The following is a 20,480-nucleotide window of genomic DNA, read 5'->3' as shown; positions in this document are numbered from 1 at the left end:
GGAAAAAAATAGCATTGCGGGATGGAAGGAGGAGGAGATAAAGATGGTGAGTAAGAAAAAGGAGATTTTTATCCTGACCTCGAAGAAGAAGATAAAAAAAGTGCCTTGCCCTAAGCATGTGGGTCCTTCTTAATGATGATCGAATTGTTTTGGAGGTGGCCAGCAAAAGGGATCAAGTGACGTGGAAAGTGGCAAAGACAGAGAAGGAGATCCTGAGACGTCCACAGTAACATCTAGTTCTTGGCAGATCTCAGGAATGTGATCTCCAGTCTCCTCCACCTCCTAGTTCCCGGAGAAGCGAAAGGTCCTGGTGGCTTATGGGTCCCTTTCTGCTGAACTGAAGCTACAAAGCGCTCGGAGTGAACTCACGAGACTAAGACCCCAGAGCATCAGACCACACCAACTCCCCATCTTACTTGGGGAGGTACCATTTTCTTTCCAGACCCCAAGCAAAAGCCCATCCAAAATCTTATTCTGTGAGATGATAAGAAAGAGGAATTGTTCCCTCTCCTAAATCATCCTGATAATATAAAGTAAGTTTAAAAGATGCCACTAAGGCTAGAGAGGTAGGACAGGGATTATGGCGCAGTCATGGCTGGCATGCAGCTGACCTCAGCACCACAGCGTCCTTTCCACTCTCCCCCCGTCTTTTGGGGTGCCGTCGTGGAGTTCCTGGAGCCCTGCCCAGTGGCTGGGTACCTCATATTGACCTTCCGACCAAGTTGGCTGGGAACTGCCCACCAGCTCCCTCACTCCTTTCGAAAGGCACAACCCCTAGGCACCAAGTTTTGTAATTTTATTTAGTTTTTGCAATGTTCTGGCCACAGGTGCCCAGGGGTCCCTAAAGTGACACCTGGGAGTACTCGAGCTATGTCCCCTGCCACCCCCCAGAGCTACGTCTGGGTGCTCCTGGGTCATGTTGGGCCCCATGGCATGTTTTACTGTTCGAGGTGTCTCCCCAATCCAGAGCTAGTGATGGCAAAATAGGTTCTAGACAGAAGACAGTAAGTGTTGTAGGGCCCACAGCAGTGGGGCGTAAACACTGATTTCAGAAACAAGGCAGCCTTGGGGCTGGAACAATAGCACAGTGGGTAGGGCATTTGCCTTGCACGCAGCCTACTCGGGTTCGATTCCCAGCATCCCATATGGTCCCCTGAGCACCGCCAGGAGTAATTCCTGAGTGCAGAGCCAGGAGTAACCCCTGTGCATCACCGGGTGTGACTCAAAAAGCGCAAAAAAAAAAAAAAAATGAAGAAACAAGGCAGCCTTGTGGTTTTGCAGAGTTGGCGGGCAAAAGGGAGGGCATGTGGACACGCCCACCTGTCTAATGCTCTGCTTCTCAGTCTGCTGCTCCGGGGGTGACACGGTCCTGGCAGTAGGCAGACTCCCATTGATTCCCGAGTTGGATATAGGGAGGACAGTAAATCAATTTCCGTTCCGTGCGGGCTGATAAGCCCTCTCGCCCTCTGCCGTGGACTGATTAGAAGAAAAAAACGAAGCCTGTGCTACCAAGTAGAAGTCTTCTTGTGGTTTTGTGTTTTGTTTTTAACAGAAACATGTGCAAACACCTGCTAGGGGGCAGAGAGATGGTACCTGGCTCACAGCGCCTGCCTTGCAATGCAGCTAAGCCCCAGTTCGATGCCTGGCACCTCATGTAGTTCCTGGAGCACTTTCAGGAGTAATTCCTGAGTACAAAGACGGGGAGAAACCCAGAGCATCAACAAGTATGGCTTCAGCAACCCCTAATGCCCTCCAAACAAAACCAAATAGCACATATTTGTTGTTTGTTTGAGAACCACATCTGGTGGGTTCTTAGGACCTAATCTTGGCTCTGCGCTCCAGGGTAGCTGCTGGATGCACTTGGGACCATGCTGCTAATGAACCCAGACCTTCTGCATGCAAAGCCTGTGCTCAGGGGCTGAAGTGATAGTACAGCAAGTAGGGCATTTGCCTTGCACGCAGCCAACCTGGGTTCAAATCCCAGCATCCCATATGGTCCCCTGAGCACTGCCAGGAGTAATTCCGGAGTGCAAAGCTAGGAGTAACCCCTATGCATTGCCAGGTGTTACCCAAAAAGAAAAAAAACGCCTATGCTCAGACTAAAATAGATATATATTTAAATCACTGTCACTGTCATCCCGTTGCTCATCGATTTGTTCGAGCAGGCACCAGCAACGTCTCTTATTGAGAGACTTATTGTTACTGTTTTTTGGCATATCCAATACGCCACGGGTAGCTTGCCAGGCTCTGCCATGCATGCGCGATACTCTCGGTAGCTTGCCGGGCTCTCCGAGAGACCCAGAGGAATCAAACACGGGTCGGTCGAGTGAAAGGCAAACGCCCTACCACTGTTCTATCGCTCCAGCCCATATATTTAAATATCTGAGTAAATTGTTATTGTTGTTGTTGTTTGGTCATACCAGACCAACCCAATAGTCAGGGATTACTCCTGGCTCTGCGCTCAGGAATTATCCCTGGGCAGTGCTTGGGGGACCTTATGGGATGCCAGGAATCAAACCCAGGTCAGCAAGGCAAATCCCTACCTGCTATACTAGTGCTCCGGCCTGATCTGGGGAAATCTTCTTTACAAAAGCAGGAATTGCTGCCATACGACCAAAGCTCTTTAGCAAACAGTGTTTTTAAAATTTTGGAATATGAATGTCCTGGTGGAGAGGAACACAAGTCTCTCTAATGTCCCAGAGGCCCCACCTATGTCTGTTGTTCTGGTGTTTTGTTGTTTTGGGGCCACCCCCAGTGCTGCTTCAGTTCTTCTTGTGCTCAGGGACCATTCCTGGTGGCACCCTGTCTGCTGGACTTTCGCTCTGGCCTCACTATTCTCTATTTTCTTTCTTTTCTTTTTTCTTTTTTTTTTTTGCTTTATGGGTCACACCTGGTGATGCTCAGGGGTTACTCCTGGCTCATGCACTCAGGAATCACTCTTGGTAGTGCTCAGGCACCATATGGGATGCTGGGAATCGAACCCGGGTCAGCCGCGTGCAAGGCAAATGCCCTACCCGCTGTGCTATTGCTCCAGCCCCTACTATTCTCTATTTTCTCTCCACTGACTACTTATGTATTTGCTTTTAGGTTGGTCCCTTCTGTTATTTAAATTCAACTTTATAGACAGATAAATGATAGAGCGAGAGAGAGCATACTTAATACATCTGTATATACATGACTGTATAGAGACTTAACTATTTATAAATCTGGATTTGTACACATGAAGTTTTCTGAAAGCAACGCATCGGGGGTACACCAGCTCTTGCTCAGGAGTGACCCCTGGCAGTGTTCAGAGACCACATGTGGTATCAGGGGTCAAAGTAGGATCAGCCACACGTAAGACAATCACCTTACCCCTGAACTACCTCTCCAGGACTAACCAATCCTTGATTCTCATCCCAGAAACAATTTGATGAGCAATTATTGCCTCCCCTGACTCCAGGCTCTCTTGAAATCTTCCTGCGGCTGCCAACCTTCTGTTTCAAAACCTGGCACTTCCACTTGGGGGAAACACGGATAGTTATTTCATTCTCACAAACATGTGGGGGTGATCACTGCAGTGAAAAGAGCAGAAGCAGCAGGGCTGGAGCCACAGGGCCATCGCTGACAAGTGCCAGGGTCAGAGGCGTCACCTTCCCGGGCCAAGAACATGCAAGAAAATGGCAGTGGGCCGATGGCCGCCGATGGCCTCCACGGGCAGGGCAAGCAAGGAGAGGCTTTGAGCTGGGCCGCCTGAGGCTTCCTGCCTCTGCAGAAATGCCACTGGTTGTTTTATTTGCGGGACACCAGCAACTGAGTTACATGGGTCTCCCGAATGTCATCGCAAGCTTCTGACTGTGTATTTCCAAGAGGTCCTGATGCAATTCTGCGCAAGTTCCCGAAACCCACCGACCATGCGGGAGGAGAGATTTCTAATGAAAACTGTAGGCAGAAAGAGTCTGGGCATCCCTGATCCATCCTCACCAGATGAGAACCCTTTCGGCCAAGCTGGCTGCGCTTAATTGCAACCTCCAGGCAGGGCTAAGATGTTCACATGTTCCCATTTCCCCGTGCCAAAAGCACTGTCGCTGCCAACAGACTCCTGTGGATACTCGGAAGGAGCCAGATTGCCAAATTCAGGCCTGGGCAGGTGAGAGACACTTCTGCTTCACGGGCTGAGGGGGTGCCCCCTCCCATTTCTTTTCTAGCTCTGCCAGGCGACTTTCACAGAGCTCCTCACCTTCTGGCTAATTGCTCCCAGGGCTTTCCTGCAAAGACTTCGAAAACAGAGGCCAAGTCTTGTGGCTTACATCGCCCTAGCAAGGGCCTGGCTCTGTGGAAAAGATGATAACCCAGACCCGGCCTCTAGCAAGCACCCAGCATTCAGCAGATCCTCAATAAATGCTAACTGCATTATCGAGGACTTACTGGCCACCTAGCACTCTACAGGAGACCATAATAAATTAATAACTTCCTCTTAGGGGCTCTTACAGTCTTACTCAGTTCCTAAGGGGGAAGGCGCCAGTACCTGTAGCTACTTACATTTAAGATGCATTGACGGGGACGCTTCATTTCTTAGCAGCAGTAGCTACATTTCACGTGCAATGCAGTCACAAGCGACTAATGCCCTGGACAGAGCAGGTAGAGAGCATTCCCATCATCTGAGAGAATTTGTGCATGGTCTAGTAGGACATCCAGTGAAGAAAACAAATCATCCCTCATACAAAAGCAAAAGCTCCATTTGGAATCTGGCATCTATGTTTGGAGTGGTAAGGGCTACAACAAGAGGTAACTTGTAAAACACTGCCTGAATCCAGGGTAAATTCAGTCAACTTTGTAACTAGGATTAACACCCCATAATATACTAGGTAAACTTCCATTCCAAGGACAGCCTCTTAGGCATGAAATCCTATCATTAGCTGTATGGTAACCCTCAGTACCCCTCCTCAAAAAAAAAAAAAAAAAAGAAACACATAAAAGCAGACAATGACAGTCTCTACTCCTCATTTTTATAGCTAATCATTAGGAAAAGAAGACAATGCCACACTAGAAAGTTAGTACTTTCCCCACACTGCATATGGTCCCAGAGAATAGAGCCAGGAGTGTCTCCTGAGGGTCTCTGGTTGGGGTACAAAAGTGAGGAGGAGGAGGAGAAGGAGGAGAAGAAGAAGGAGCATAAACTCTCAAACTGCATGATGTTGCAGAAGTGAGGGGAACCAGGTTTACTAAGGTAACTGCAGTGATAGAAATTGATTAACTTTGGGGCCGGAGCGATAGCACAGCGGGTAGGGCATTTGCTTTGCACGCGGCTGACCCGGGTTCAATCCCCGGCATCCCTTATGGTCCCCCAAGCACTGCCAGTAGTAATTCCTGAGTGCAAAGCCAGGAGTAACCCCTGAGCATCGCTGGGTGTAACCCAAAAAGCAAAAAAAAAAATTTGATTAACTTCATATCTTACTGAGGTTGCCTATTCTATCCTAATACAGGGTGGGGGGAAAAAGGAGGCATGGGAAAAGAAGGAAGAGAAGGAGATAGAGGAGAAGGAAAAAGAAGAGAAGGAAGAGAAGATATAGAAAGAAAAGAAGAAAGAGGAGGAAAAATAGGAGACAGAATAAAAAAGGAAGAGGAAGAGAAAGAGAAGGAGGAAGAAGTGGAGGAGGAGGTGGGGGAGGAGGAGAAGGACAGGAAGAGGGGAAACTCCTTCCACTGAGCAAAGGCACAGAGGTCTTCATAGTGGGACTCCTCAGGGAAGACCCATGGCCTGTCCAGGAGTGTGGGCACAAACTGAAACCTGCGGAAGTCACGCAAGGCACTTTATTCAGAGTAAGGCGTTGGCAGATCTTTATTTTGGAATGGCTGGTTATCGTGATTGATGCCATGCAGAGAGCAAGAGTCCAGAGGCTGGAAACCCAGCTGGGAGGGTGAGTCCAGGAGAAACGTGGTAAGAACATAGTCGGCCTGAATGGAAACAGAGGAGGAGGTGAGGTCTGGGCACGAGACAGCCATGCAGACGACAAATGGACAAATGCAAGCTGTGGGAACAGTACCAGCCCTAGACACTTGCCTTTGATCACTACGAGACTGAAATAAAGAATGCTGATGGGAATATCTAATTTTGTGTGGCTTTGGGGAGAGCCAACTGTATTTGCGCATATTTGGTGGCTGGCGTAGGTCCACAGGATCTGGCTCCTTACAAACACGTGCCATTGATCAGAACAAGCTGCTTCTGGGGCTGAAGCCGTAGCACAGTGGGTAGGGCACTTGTCTTGCACACTGTGACCTGGGTTCTATTCCCAGCACTCTATACAGTCCCTTGAGCCTTCCAGGAGTGATTCCTGAGCACGAAACCTGGAGTAATCTATGAGCACTGCTGGGTGTTGCTCCAAGAAGCCTCTCCCTCTCCCCAAACAAAACAAAAACAAAGACCAGAAAAAGCTGCTTGTACTGAAAAACAAGTGTTTAATCTCTATACTATCTCTCCAGACCTTGTAAATTTTGTTTTGTACTGTTTGGGGAAGGCCGTGGGTTTGGGACCACACCTGGTTGTACCCAGGGGTTATGACTGGCTCTGTGCTCAGGACTGACCCCTGGCAATGCTCAGGAGACCACACATGGGGCTGGGGTTGACACAGCTGATGCAAGATATGACGTTAATCAGTTTCTATCACTGCAGTTACTTCCTATTGCTCTGGCCAATTTTTGGTGTATTTCTAATCTTACATGAAAGTAAATACAATAAAACACTAAACCAGGCTTTAGGTTTTTGTTTGAACTTTGTTTGGGGGTGCATTTTCGGTGGTTCTCAGGGTTTACTCCTGGCTCTGCACTCAAGGATCACTTCTGGGAGGATTTGGGACACCATGTGGGGGTGCCAGGGAGGGAAACTTGGTCACTGCAACAAGCAAGGTAAGCGCCCTACCCACTGTGCTATTCTGAGATCGGACTTCAAAGGTTTCTTTCCTGAGACCAGCTCCCCTGGTCACTGCTCCTCAGGGAAGCTTCTGGAGGTGCTCCGGGTCCAACCCAAGCAGTTCTGGGTATTGAACCAAGGCCCCACATGCATAGCATGTGCTCACCCCACTGAATCATCTCTCAGCCCTAACATTTTAGTTTTAAGTGTATTGACGAAAGTTAATGAAACTATTTGGATAGCATCATTTAAAAAATGTTTCCTTGGGTTCTTGGGGGCCAGCACAGTAGTACAGCAGGTAGGACGTTTGCTTTGTATGCAGATGACCCAGGCATCCCATATGGTCCCCTGAGCACTGCCAAGAATGAATCCTGAGTGCAGAGCCAGGAGTAACCCCTAGGTGTCTCCATGTGTGACCCCAAAAGCCAAGTATATATACATATATATGTATACATAGGGCTGGAGCGATAGCACAGTGGTAGGGCGTTTGCCTTTCATGCGACCGATCCATGTTCGATTCCTCCACCCCTCTCGGAGAGTTCGGCAAGCTACCGAGAGTATCCCGCCCGCACGGCAGAGCCTGGCAAGCTACCCATGGCATATTGGATGTGCCAAAAACAGTAACAAATAAATCTCACTATCGAGAGACGTTGCTGGTGCCCACTCGAACAAATCGATGAGCATCAGGATGACAGTGATGTATACATATACACACATATATATGTATGTATATATATATATTTCCTGGAGTTATATATACATACATATGTATGTATACTGATATATATATATACACACACACACACACTGGAGCAATAGCACAGTGGGTAGGGTAGGGCATTTGCCTTGCACTCGGCCAACCTGGGTTTGATTTATCCATTCCTCACGGAGAGCCAAACAAGCTACCAAGAGCATCTCGCCCAGAACCTGGCAAGCTACCTGTGGGGTATTCGATGTACCAAAAACAGTAACAAGTTTCACAATGGAGATGTTCCTGGTGCCCGCTCGAGCAAATCGATGAACAATGGGACCACAGTGCTACCGTGGAGTGCATATATATTTCCTACAGGTTAAAAATCGTTGTCAATTTAATTTCATTTCACTTGTGGTATGAGGGATGGAACTCAGGACCTCATGCACAGGAGACATGCAGTACCTCCGAGCCACACCCTCAGCGTTCTTATTTCAAGCAATTTATGTGTTAGGGAGTTCCTCACAACTGTGTTTGGAGGACCAGGGTCCTGCATGCAAAGTAATGCATGCATGGTCACACCCTCTGTCATCTCCTCAGGTCTTGATGATCTCCTCTTAAATTGCATTTCTCAACTAGTGAGGATAACCACTTTTCAATGTATATTAATTATGTTTCCTCTCTTTCTTTTATTTTCTTTCTTTTTTTTTTTTTTTTGGACCACACCTGGCAATGCTCAGAGCTTACTCCAGGCACTACACTTAGGGATCAGTCCTAGTGGGGCTTGGGGGACCATATGGGGTGGCAAGGATTGAGCCTGACTCAGCCGCATGCTAGGCAAGTGCTTTCCCTGCTGTACTACCTCTCTGGGCTGGAGCGATAGCACAGCGGTTGGGCGTTCGCTTTTCACTTTCACACGGCCGACCCGAGTTCGATTCGTCTGCCCCTCTCGGAGAGCCCGGCAAACTACCAAGAGTATCAAGCCCGCGCGGCAGAGCCTGGCAAGCTACCCGTGTGTATTGGATATGCCAAAAACAGTAACAATAAGTCTCTCAATGAGAGACGTTACTGGTGCCCGCTCAAACAAATCGATGAGCAATGGGATGACAGTGACAGTGACTACCTCTTTAGCCCCTGTGGTTTCTCTTTCATCGTTCACTTCGTTTTAGGATTCGAAAACTCTCAGAGCAATCACAGGAAGGTCTAACACGGCCTAGCCCTTCACCCAGCTGCCCGCTGAAGGTGACCAAAGTATCTCGCCCAGAACTATCACAGCCTCAACTGATGGAACTGTAGGACTGTAGGAACTGCAGAGCATTGGATCAGCGCTCCTCCTCCCAGACCAAGCCTGCCTTTCATTATGTGCTCCATTCAATGGCATAAAAGTGGCTGTAAGCGTTGCATTGTAAGGTTCCATATTTATTCTTTTTTTGTGACAGCCGCATCCAATTTTCTCAGTTGAGAAGTCAAAGGGGTTACAAATTCCACCCAGGACCTGGAAATCCAGCTGGGCTGTTTGAGTTTCTTTCCACTTCTCCATGAATAAAGATGCTGCCGAGGGGCCTTAAGCAAACAATGCTGCTAATGACGTGTGAGGCAGATGGGTCCTCAAAACTCAACTGGCTGGGAGATACTGGCTCTGCCTGGCTAACTCTCCTGCAAAAAACAAAACAAAACAAAACAGAACACCCCCCCCCCCCTCCACTTTTGCCAAAGAAATTCTGTAACCAGCTAGGAGGTGAAGTCACCCAGAAAGTGGGAGTGTTGAATCAGAAAGCATCCTGGGATTCTATTGCTTTCTGAAACCTAACCATGCTCCACGGCCACATTCTGTCCTGACGTCACCTCTGTGTCTAGGTGACAGTGCCTGAGAAGTGACTCAAAGGAGGGCAAAAACAAAAACAAAAACAACTGTTGGGGCTGGAGCAATAGCACAGCAGGTAGGGCGTTTGCCTTGCACGCGGCCGACCCGGGTTCGGGTTCGATTCCCAGCATCCCATATGGTCCCCTGAGCACTGCCAGGAGTAATTCCTGAGTGCATGAGCCAGGAGTAACCCCTGTGCATCGCCGGGTGTGACCCAAAAAGCAAAAAAAAAAAAAAAACAAAAAAACAAAAAACAAAAACAACTGTCGGGGCCAGAGCAATAGCACAGCGGGTAGGGTGTTTGCCTTGCATGCGGCTGAGCCAGGTTCAATTCCCGGCATCCCATAGGGTCCCCTATCCTAGGAGTGATTCCTGAGTGCAGAGTCAGGAGTAACCCCTGAGCATGCCGGGTGTGACCCAAAAATCCAAAACAAAAACAACAATAAAAACAAATAACAACAAAAAACAACAACAACTGTCTTCTGTCGTCTGGGTTCTACCAGCAAACTAAAACAACACAAGTTTTAAAAGCATTTAGACATTTCATTTTATTTATTATTTAATTAATTTATTTATTTTTAGACATTTCATTTTTTTAATTCTTTTCTTTTTTTTTGGCTTTTCGGGTCATACTCAGCGATGCACAGGGGTTACTCCTGGCTCTGCCTCAGGAATTACCCCTGGTGATGCTCAGGGGACCATATGGGATGCTGGGAATCGAACCCGAACCCGGGTCGGCCGCGTGCAAGGCAGAGCCCTACCCGCTGTGCTATTGCTCCAGCCCCTAGACATTTCGTTTTAAAAGACAGCTTGAAAGAAGTTTCAGAGAGAAATTCTCACTAGAACCCTCTGGGGGGAGAATGCCCAGTAAGTCAGTAAGTCATTGTCTCTGAGTTCAAGTCAAGGAAACGTTAGCAGGCATGCTCTAGCAGATCTCATCTGCTGCATCTGAATAAGGGAGGAGCATTTCCTGCAAAAGCAGAGAATGCGGGAGTGACTGCCTGGGATGGCAGAAAACATGAAAAGACAGACAGACCTGGGGCCAGAGAGACACTACAGCAGGGATGGCGCTTGCCTGGCATATGGCTGACTCTGGGCCAATATCCAGTCCCCCGAGCATGGCCAGGACTGATCCCTAAACACAGAACAATGAACACCTCCAGGTAGGCTCAGAAACAAATGAACAACAAAAACGTAAGAATCTGAGGGTGTGATATACCGCAAAGAAAAGAGGATTAGTAGCACACCACAAAACCATGGTTTCCTTATCTTCCTAGCTTTGTTTATTGTTTCTTTCTTCTATTCATTCAGTAACATGACCACACTGTGGAAAAACTATGGTGGCACCCAAGAGGAAAGCAAGAAGAGAATGCAAAAAGCACATCCCCAGTGACAATTTCCAGCATAGGAAAATTCTGGTGGTAAAATGTATTCATGTTTGTGTCGAGAGAAACCACACACCCTATCCTAAATGCCAATATCAACAACCGAAAGTCAATGGAAAACAGCACAGCTAAACATAACAAGTATAATGTGACGGGGTCTGTTGGTTGGGCCTGGCATGGAACAGTATGCAGTAAATGATAAAAATTATTGCGTTTTTCCAAAATGAAGAAAGTGTTGGGAAATATTTTCAAAGACGGAGGCGAAACTAGAAGTGTCTGTGTGTTCTTTCTCCTCTGCCAGCCCCAGATCGCTTCCCAGGACATAGATCCCTTCATCTAGTCTCTAAAAACAACCAACTCTTTTTCTTATCTCTCTCCCAGTTTCACTCACTACCGCCAAGAGATCAAAGGAAAAGAATACAGGGCCCGAGGGGGCTGGAGCAATAGCACAGTGGGTAGGGTGTTTGCCTTGCACACGGCAAACCCAGGTTTGATTCCCAGCATCCCATATGGTCCTCTGAGCACTGCCAGGGGTGATTCCTGAGAGCATTGCCAGGTGTGACCCAAAAAGCAAAAAAAAAAAAAAAAAGAATACAGCAAAAAAAAAAAAAAAAAGAATTACCTGAACGGTAATACAGCAGGTAGGGCGTTTGCCTTGCACACGGTCAACCCGGGTTCAATCCCTGGCATCCCATATGGTCCCCAAGCACCGCCAGGAGAAATTCCTAAGTGGAGAGCCAGGAGTAACCCCTGAGCATCACTGAGTATAACCCAAAAAGCAAAAGGAAAAAAAAAGAAAAAAGAAGAATACAAGTGAAAATTATTATTTACTGAATCCTGACTGGACACACTACTCGGGTTAAAGATGGCAGACGGGCAGAGAGATAGTGCAGTAGGTAGGTTGTTTGTCTTGCGTGTGGCCAACCTACTTTCGATGGCTGGCACCCTGAGTGGTATCTCCTGAGTCCTGCCAGGAGTGATACCTGGTCACAGAGCCAGGAGTGTGGATCCCGGAGCACAACCGGGTGTCACCCCCAAAGTGAATGATAAAAATAATAATTATGAATAAAGATGGCAGTAAACAGAGGCCTGAAGGAGAATCCTCAGTGCAGGTCGGCAGTGAGAGGCACGGAGAGCGCAGAGGGCACAGAGCCAGGGCCATGGAGGATGCCCAAAGCGGGTACGGCCGTCCCAGCCAAGGGGCTAAGGCGTAGGGCCAAGTTCCCAGTTAAACTAACCTTCCTGTGAAAACCTGGGCAGCGGTCACTGCAGACTCTGTACTGTTCTCAGCCTGCTAGGCAAACAGCACTTGTGATCTTGTGTATGCATCGAAGTAAACTTTCCTTGACCCATTAAACCCTCTGTCACTTGAACAAACAAGCAACATTTTTTTATTGTTGTTTTTCATTTTCACGGAAACAAAACATAAGAGTATAATGTACCAATCTTAAACAGACAGCTGGATGGATTTGTGCATATGCAATACACCACAAAACCGCCACCCAAATTAAGAACCATCTCCCTCTGAAGCAAACCAAACCTTTTTTGCTGCAGAAAAAAGTCCGGATAAAATCCAGATGGATGTACTCGGAGCCTGTCGAACGCTGGGTCATTGTTGTTGATTTTCATTTGCTTTTTAAAGCTAGTTTATTCTTTTTGTGTGTAGGGGCAGGGCGGGGTGGATATAGTAGAAAGTCAATGCAAGAAGGATCTAGAAAACATTCTAGCAAGCACACACATACTTGTTTGGGACAGAATTTCATACTTGTTTAGGGATGACTCAGCATCATTTAACATTCAAGAAATGTTTAAGAAAACATCACTGCTGCCGTCACCTATTTTGCATCTCATGTTAAGGAACGGGGCGTGAAGCTGTTTAAATGTTATATGTCATCTGGCTGCTTTCTCTTGCATAACTCCTCAAGGCTAATTCTGTCCAATGTTTCTATTTTATTTTATTTTATTTTTTGTTTCGGTGAGTCATTTCTATGGCACAATAATAATGGAAGAAGATGTCCTTTTCAGATCTTCACTCCTCCCCTTTCCCCCAGCTCTGTCTTAGAATTGAAATCAACAGTACTGACAAAAAAAAAACGACAAAAAAACTTGATTGTTTGACTTTTGTCTGTTTGGAGGCCACCCCTCGCCAGCTCTGAGGGACTCCTCCTGGCTCTGTGCTGAGGAGTCAGTCCCGGCAGTGTCCAGAAAGGAATTGTGCGTGGTGCTGGGAACTGACCTGGTGTTAGGCACAGGCCAGGCAAGTCCCTGAACTCCTATACTGACTCTCTAGCCCAATAAACTTGATTTTTTTTAAAAAAAGAACAAACAAAACTTCTCAATTTGGAGTATGATCCATGCAATAGAATTGAGCAAGCAGCTCTTTCCCAGAGGCACAGGTATTTTCTTTCTTTTATTGAATCACTGTGAGATAGTTACAAGCTTTCATGTTTGGGTTACAATCACGCAATGATCAAACACCCATCCCTGCGCCAGTGCACATTCCCCACCACCAATATCCCGGGTATATCCCCCCTTTCCCACCCTCCCCCTGCCTCTAAGGCAGACAATATTCCCCATACTCTCTCCCTACTTTTGGGCATTATGGTTTGCAACATAGACACTGAGAGGTCATCATGCTTGGTCCATTATCTGCTTTCGGCATGCATCTCCCATCCCAACCGATTCCTCCAGCCATCATTTTCTAGTGATCCCTTCTCTGTTCCAGCTGCTTTCTCCTTCTGTTCATGAGGCAGGCTTCCAGCTATGGGGCAATCTTCCTGACCCTTATATCTACTGTCCTTGGGTGTCAGTCTCATTTATGCTATCTTACTCCACAAATGAGTGCAGTCCTCCTATGTCTGTCTCTCTCTTCCTGACTCACTTCACTTAGCATGATACTCCCCATGTCTACCAACTTATAAGCAAATTTCATGACTTCATTTCTCCTAACAACTGCATAGTATTCCACTGAGGCACAGATATTTTAAGACAATTAAATGTTAGTGATACAGTGATTTAAAGATCATAAAATAGGGGCTGGAGAGACAGTACAGTGGGGACGGTGCAGCCTTGCCGTGGCTGATCCAGGCTTGAGCCTCCACATCCCACATAGTCTCCGGAGCTCTGCCAGGAGTGATCTCTGACTGTAGAAGCAGGAGTCACCCATGTGCATCATCAGCTGGACCCCAAAGCCAAACAAACATAGCAAAAAAAATTAAATTAGACTCAGAGAAAATAAAGTCAGGGTTCCTCAGGTCAGGGTTCGCCTGTGCCCTGCACTCACTGGTGGTCTGAACCCGCATCCCATAAGGTTCCCTGAGCACTGCCAGGAGGAGCTCCTGAGTGCGGCATCAGGAGGAACCTCTGGGCATCCCCAGGTGTGGCCCCAAACAAAAACAAACAAAAAATAAATGAAGTTGAGAGCCTGTCTAGGCCTGCGCTTTGCCAACTCCCGACTGGGTTGCAATCCACAGTACCCATGTTATCCCCTGAGCACTGCCAGGACCGATGCTTTGCCACAGAGCCCGAGAAAATGCTGAGGGTGGCCCTGAAACAATACCGAAAACACTCTCCAGCCCCTATTTTATGATCTTAAATGTCATTTCATTTATTTGAGAGGGGGAGTGTGGGCTGCACCCAGCTGTGCTCAGGGCTCCCTCCTGTGTCAGCTCAGGGCAAGGTTAATGCCCTCTGCTCGTTCCTTCTCACCAACCCCAAGAATTTTAACTTGAATAATAAGTTGTAAATGTGACTCACGTTCGTTTAGTTCTTTTACTTGTAATTTTAAAATTTTTGTTCATTTACTTTTTGGCTTTGGGGCCACACTCCGTGATGTTTAGGGATTACTCTGGCTCTGCCCTCAGGAATTACTCCTGGTGGTGCTTAGGGACCATATGGGATGCCTGGGATCAAACCCGGGTGGGCTGCATGCAAGGCAAATGCCCTCCCTGCTCTGCCATCTTTCTGTCCCCTCATCATTTATTTCTTAGCGCTTCACCCCTCACCGCTGTTCTGTTCAGTGCTTGGGGTCCCTTCAAGTGCTCCTGGGAGATCAGGTGGCGCCCGGCATCGAGTCAGAGGTTCCTTGTGCAAAGCCTGTTCCCCAATCCTGTGCACTGGACTCCACTGGACTCTTCTACAGATTTTAAAATTTGTTTTGGGCCAAACCAGCAGGACTCAGGGTTTGCTCCTGGGCTCTGCACTCTGGGATCAAGACAGCATGTAGCTGTTGGGGAACAAACCTGGTTTGACTGTGGGCAAGCCCTTAGCCCCACCTGCCGTACTATCTCCCTACCCCACCTTAGAGTTCCCTTTGTTTTTAGCTTAAATAAAACTGGAGGCTTGCCGTCCTTGTCCTCGCTTGGGTGCTTGGGTTACTCCTGACTGTGCTCTCGGTGATCTCTCCGGGAGGGGCTCAGACACTCCATTTGGTTCCGGGGTGAGAGAAAGTAAGTGGGTAGGGCACTTCCTTACTCGCAGGGAACCGGGTTTGATCACTGACCTTCCATGTAGCCAATACTACCAGAGGTGATTCCTGAGTGCGCATACAGGATTAACCCTTGAGCGTTGCCAAGTGTGACCCCAAAACAAAACTACATACAGGGCTGGGATCAAACTTAAGCCAGCCATATGCAGGGCCAGACCGATACTATTAGTGGTATTATCTGGGACCATCTTATTGCACTCTTAAATTGAAACCTTGGTCTTATGTCTCACTCACCACCAATCTCTGGCATATTGAAAGTGGGCTGGAGCGAAAGCACAGTGGGTAGGGTGTTTGCCTTGCACGCAGCCAACCCAGGTTCAATTCCTCCGTCCCTCTTGGAGAGCCCATCAAGCTACTGAGAGTATCTCGCCTGCACGGCAGAGTCCGGCAAGCTATCCGTGGCGTATTTGATATGCCAAAAACAGTAACAAGTCTCACAATGGAGATGTTACTGGTGTCCGCTCAAGCAAAATGATGAGCAACGGGATGACAGTGACAGTGACAGTGATTTAAAGAGGAAAAAAGATTGGTTAGAAACAAGAACTGTGAGCTGGAGCGATAGCACAGCGGGTAGGGCGTTTGCCTTGCACGCAGCCGACCCTGGTTCGATTCCCAGCATCCCATATGGTCCTCTGAGCATCTCCAGGGGTAATTCCTGAGTGCAGAGCCAGGAGTAAGCCCTGTGCATCGCCAAGTGTGACCCAAAGAGCAAAAAATAAAAAAAAGAAACAAGAACTGGAATGACAGTATAGTGGGTAGGACATTTGTTTGCACACTGCCAATCCAGGTTCAATACCCAGCATCCCATATGGTCCCCAGAGCACTGTCAGGAGTCCTAAGTGCAAAGCCCCTGCGCATCACTGGGTGGTCCAAAAATTTTAAAAAAGCAGGGGTGGAGGGTTTAAGAAGCATTGCTATTTTGGTTTGGTTTTGGCTTACTTGCAGGGGGTCACACTTAATGTCTTCAAGGGTTATTTCTGGCTCTGTGCTTGGGCTTCACTCCTAATGGTGCTCAGGGGATCACATATGGAGTCAGGGGCTGAACAGGGTCGGCCTCATGCAAGGCAAGCACATTACCCCCCACATACCTTCTCTCCAGCCCCTGAAGATGTTCAGGTGGTTTTTAAAATTTTTTTTATTGTTGTTGTTTTGTTCGGGGGCCACACCTGGCTGTGCTCAGGGTCTACTCCTGGCAGGACTCAGGGAAGCGTGTGGGGTGCTGGGAATAGAACCCTGGTCAGCCTGTGTGCAAAGCAAGAATCCTATCTGATGTCCTGTCTCCCCAGCCCCTCAGTTTTTAAGCACTTAATATCTTAAACTCTATCACAGAAAATATTGGATATTAATTCACATAGCAGTCTTGGCTTTCTATTGGCCTCATAAATGCTGTGTTCCTAATGAAACTCAGGAGAGTCAGACGCAGAGTGCAGGGCAGTTTTCTGTAGTGAAGTATTACACACCAAGAGATGTTTCTGATGAAATTGCAATGAGAGCTAGTTCAAGCTTAGCTATGTCTGCACAGACAACTTTTTCCTAGGTTTTTTTTTTAAATTTTTTTTTTTTTTTTGGTGGGAGTGCTCCCGACCAGTACTCTGAGCTTTGGCGGTTACTCTTGGCAATTTTTTTTTTTTTTTTTTGCTTTTTGGGTCACACCTGGCGATGCACAGGGGTTACTCCTGGCTCTGCACTCAGGAATTACTCCTGGTGGTGCTCAGGGGACCATATGGGATGCTGGGAATCGAACCCGGGTCGGCCGCGTGCAAGGCAAACGCCTTACCCGCTGTGCTATCACTCCAGCCCCATACCCCTGGAAACTCTTGGCCAACTGAACCAGAAGTTTAATGTCACTGTCTGGTGTCAGGGACCACCAGGGCCACCCCAGCAGTGCTTAGGGGCCTTCAGAGCTATACCCAGCAATACTCAGTGGGACCACATGATGCTGGGTATCGAACCAGGATTGGCTGCTTGCAAGACAAATAAATAAATAAATAAATAAATAAATAAATACATATGCCTTGACCCTGTATTATCTCTACTGCCCCTTTTTTTGGGTGGGTGGGTGGGTGGGTGGGGCATACCCAATACTACTTCTGGGACCATGAAGTACTAGGGATTGAACCTAGGTCTCCTGCATGCATGCACTCAGTTTGTTGAGTCTGAGCTGATTTTTCATTTATTTCTCAAACTCCCCCCACCTCCGCGCCCTGCAAATGTATAGGAATAAGATCAGGAAAATGGCAGGGAGACAAGGAGGATCCCAAATTATTTCCATTTTCCCCGCTGCACTTCCAGTCTCTAATATGCCGTGTTTCTCACATAATCACTCCATATAAAAGTTCTACTTTTTCCTCCCTTACTGCAATTATTTCCAATTAGCAATCCGAAGCACTGAGCAGCATAAGAGATCGAATTTCCACATACTTCTGCAATGTCTGCTTCTCCCGCCAAAGGCACAGGAGTTTTTTAGGGACCCTCCAAGTACAAAGGCAACCCTGAGTTTGCATGGGAGTGGGGGGAGGGGCAAGAGGAAACACACTCAATCTTCAGTTCGCCCCTTCCCCTGGGAAAGTCACTGCCTTCTGTCTTATTCCCTCCCTTTGTGAAAACCCAGGGGCTGACATGAAGGTCTGCACAGACTTTTGAAGCTTTAAAGGGAAGGTGTCATCTAATTGCTAAGAGTTACTATTATGCCAAGCTGTGGATAACTCTGACTGTCTCCCCATTGCTAACTCAGGGAATTTCTCCTGGTGACAACAGTAGCCACTTGAGTAATTACTTTAGTAAGTCATAGACCTCTATGGCTTTTTTTTTTCCTTTTTGGGTCACATCCAGCGGACGCACAGGGATTGCTCCTGGCTCTGCACTCAGGAATTACCCCTGGCAATGCTTGGGGGATGCGGGATGCTGGGAATCTAACCCGGGTCGGCCACGTGCAAGGCAAACGCTCTACCTGCTGTGCTATCGCCGGCCCCCTCTATGGCTTTAAGGGATAAACATTGAAAAGTTGAAAGCAAGCAACCAGCACTGAACCTCACTGAATTCTAGACCTCAAAACCGAGACAAGTTGTTTAAACTTTTGAGGGGAGGTAGGGACAGTTTTTATACTAATGTCATGTTCCTCGCCCAAAGGGAAATGCCAGCTCTGGGCAGCAGGGGCTTCTTGAGGGTAATTGATGTTGAGGAGGAGACGAGGTCAAAAGAATGGGTACATGTCATGTAAGGGTTAAATTCATTTAATTAATATTTGGAAAGCCAAGGGCTGAACACAAGGCTCATGCATAAAAAGTATGAATCGAGGGGCCTGGAGTGGTAGCACAGCAGGTAGGGCGTTTGCGTTGCATGCGGTCAACCTGGGTTCGATATCCAGATCCCATATGGTCCCCCAAGCACTGCCAGGGGTAATTCCTGAGTGCATGAGCCAGGAGTAAACCCTGTGCATCGCCGGGTGTGACCCAAAAAGAAAAAAAAATATGAATCAGGGCAAGGGGTGTGGAGAGATTATTGAGGAGAGGGTACTTGCCTTATAAGCAGCAGACCTGGTTTTGATTCCCAGGATCCTATATGGCCCCCGAAACCACCAGAAGTGATTCCTGAGTGCAGAGCCAGGAAGAACCCCTGAGCACCACCGGGGATGGCCCCCAAACAAAATAAAAAGCATGTATTTTGCCATTAAGCTACAAACCTCTGTCCACCCCACATGCAAAATATTATTATTATTGTTATTATTATTATTGCTTTTGAGGTCACACCTGGCAATGCACAGGGGTTACTCCTGGCTCATGCACTCAGGAATTGTTCCTGGCAGTGCTCAGGGAACCATATAGGACACTGGGAATTGAACTCGGGTCAGCCGCGTGCAATGCCCTACCCGCTGTGCTGTCACTCCAGCCTTTATTATTATTGTTGTTATTATTATTATTACGGTTTGGCGGCCACACTTGGCAGTGCCTCGAGTTTACTCCTGACTCTGTGCTCAGGGATTATTCCTGGCATGCTAAGGTGGTGGGGGTCAGGGAGAATGACCATGTGTGGAGCCAAATCATAGTACATGTAAGGCAAGTGCCTTATTCTATCTCTCTGCAAGATTTTCTTTTTATTTCCTTACCATGTTTTCCAGGATGTGAAGAGTTAACAGGCATATTGGCAGAGACTGAGCTTTTTCCCTCCCTTGAGACTCCCGGTTATTTCTTTAACCCTTTCACCCAGTTCTGCCAGAGGTCTGATCCCTGATGCGCCTCTGGGTCAGACGTTATGTAAGAGATGCAAATGATCTCTTTTAGCCAAGTAGGCGTTTCCAGCTGCGTCTGGCCCGCAGCCAGCACCTTCTCCGACCGGGCAAACCCTGCCCGCTCTGGCCCGGTGGGTGCTAGGCCTGGTTGGGGCGCTGCGAACCCATTCTAAGAAAACTGATCTCGAGTCCCTCCTTGCCTATTGAAATATTTCCCAAGAGAGGACAAACATCCGAAGAGCCTGATTTAAAAAGGTACAGAGAAGACAGCCCCAGGCTACGGAGAAGCGAAGAAATCAGCGGGCCAGCCTGGCGGTCCCATCCAGTCCCGGGTGACGCAAGTCTGGAGTCTAGTGACCTTTGTTACTGCCCCGGTCTGGATCTACTGCACTTAGATAAGGAAGTGAAACAAGCTGGAAGTCTGCTGCTCTGCCTGCAGTGCTCACGCTCTGCCACCGGGTCCGGAGCAGAGGCGGCCTCAGCCCCGCCCATCCCAGGGCTCGTGAGGAATCTGTGCGCTTGAGCCCACCAGAAGTGGGTTATTTATTTTTTTGGGGGGGGTCACAGCCGGCGATACTCAGGGGTTACTCCTGGCTCTGCACTCAGGAATTACTCCTGGCGGTGCTCAGGGGACCATATGGGATGCTGGGCTGGGGATCGAACCCAGGTCGGCCGCATGCAAAGCAAAAGCCCTCCCCGCTGAGCTATCGCTCCAGCCCTCCCCCAGAAGGTTGAGCTGTCCCGCTCCCCCTTTCTTGCAGTCAGGACTCCTCAGGATTCCTGCCCTACTTTTCCCCCTTTCGGTCTCCGCCACTGTCTTCTTGTTCCACTCCTCTTTACCCAGCCTGCCCCTCCAGGCGGAATGCCCTGGTCAGCTCACGGACTCTCCTTTGGAAGAGAGGTCACTCATGCCAGCAGGGTCCTAGGCAGGTAAGTA

General features: G+C 48.1%; 1 protein-coding gene and 1 pseudogene across 1 annotated transcript in view; one reads left to right on the top strand and one right to left on the bottom strand.

Annotated features, from left to right (window-relative positions):
* WNT5B (Wnt family member 5B) overlaps positions 1–20,480 on the bottom strand; it is a 167,389-nt gene that overhangs the window by 41,434 nt on the left and 105,475 nt on the right. The gene's annotated exons all lie outside the window — the stretch shown is intronic.
* Positions 5,153–5,263, top strand: LOC129406305 (small nucleolar RNA SNORA66; annotated as a pseudogene).

This window comes from Sorex araneus, chromosome 6 (genome assembly GCF_027595985.1).
Source record: "Sorex araneus isolate mSorAra2 chromosome 6, mSorAra2.pri, whole genome shotgun sequence".
Lineage (NCBI taxonomy): Eukaryota > Metazoa > Chordata > Mammalia > Eulipotyphla > Soricidae > Sorex > Sorex araneus.
Note: the sequence above shows the minus strand (reverse complement) of the source record. Positions and strands in the feature narration are given on the sequence as shown.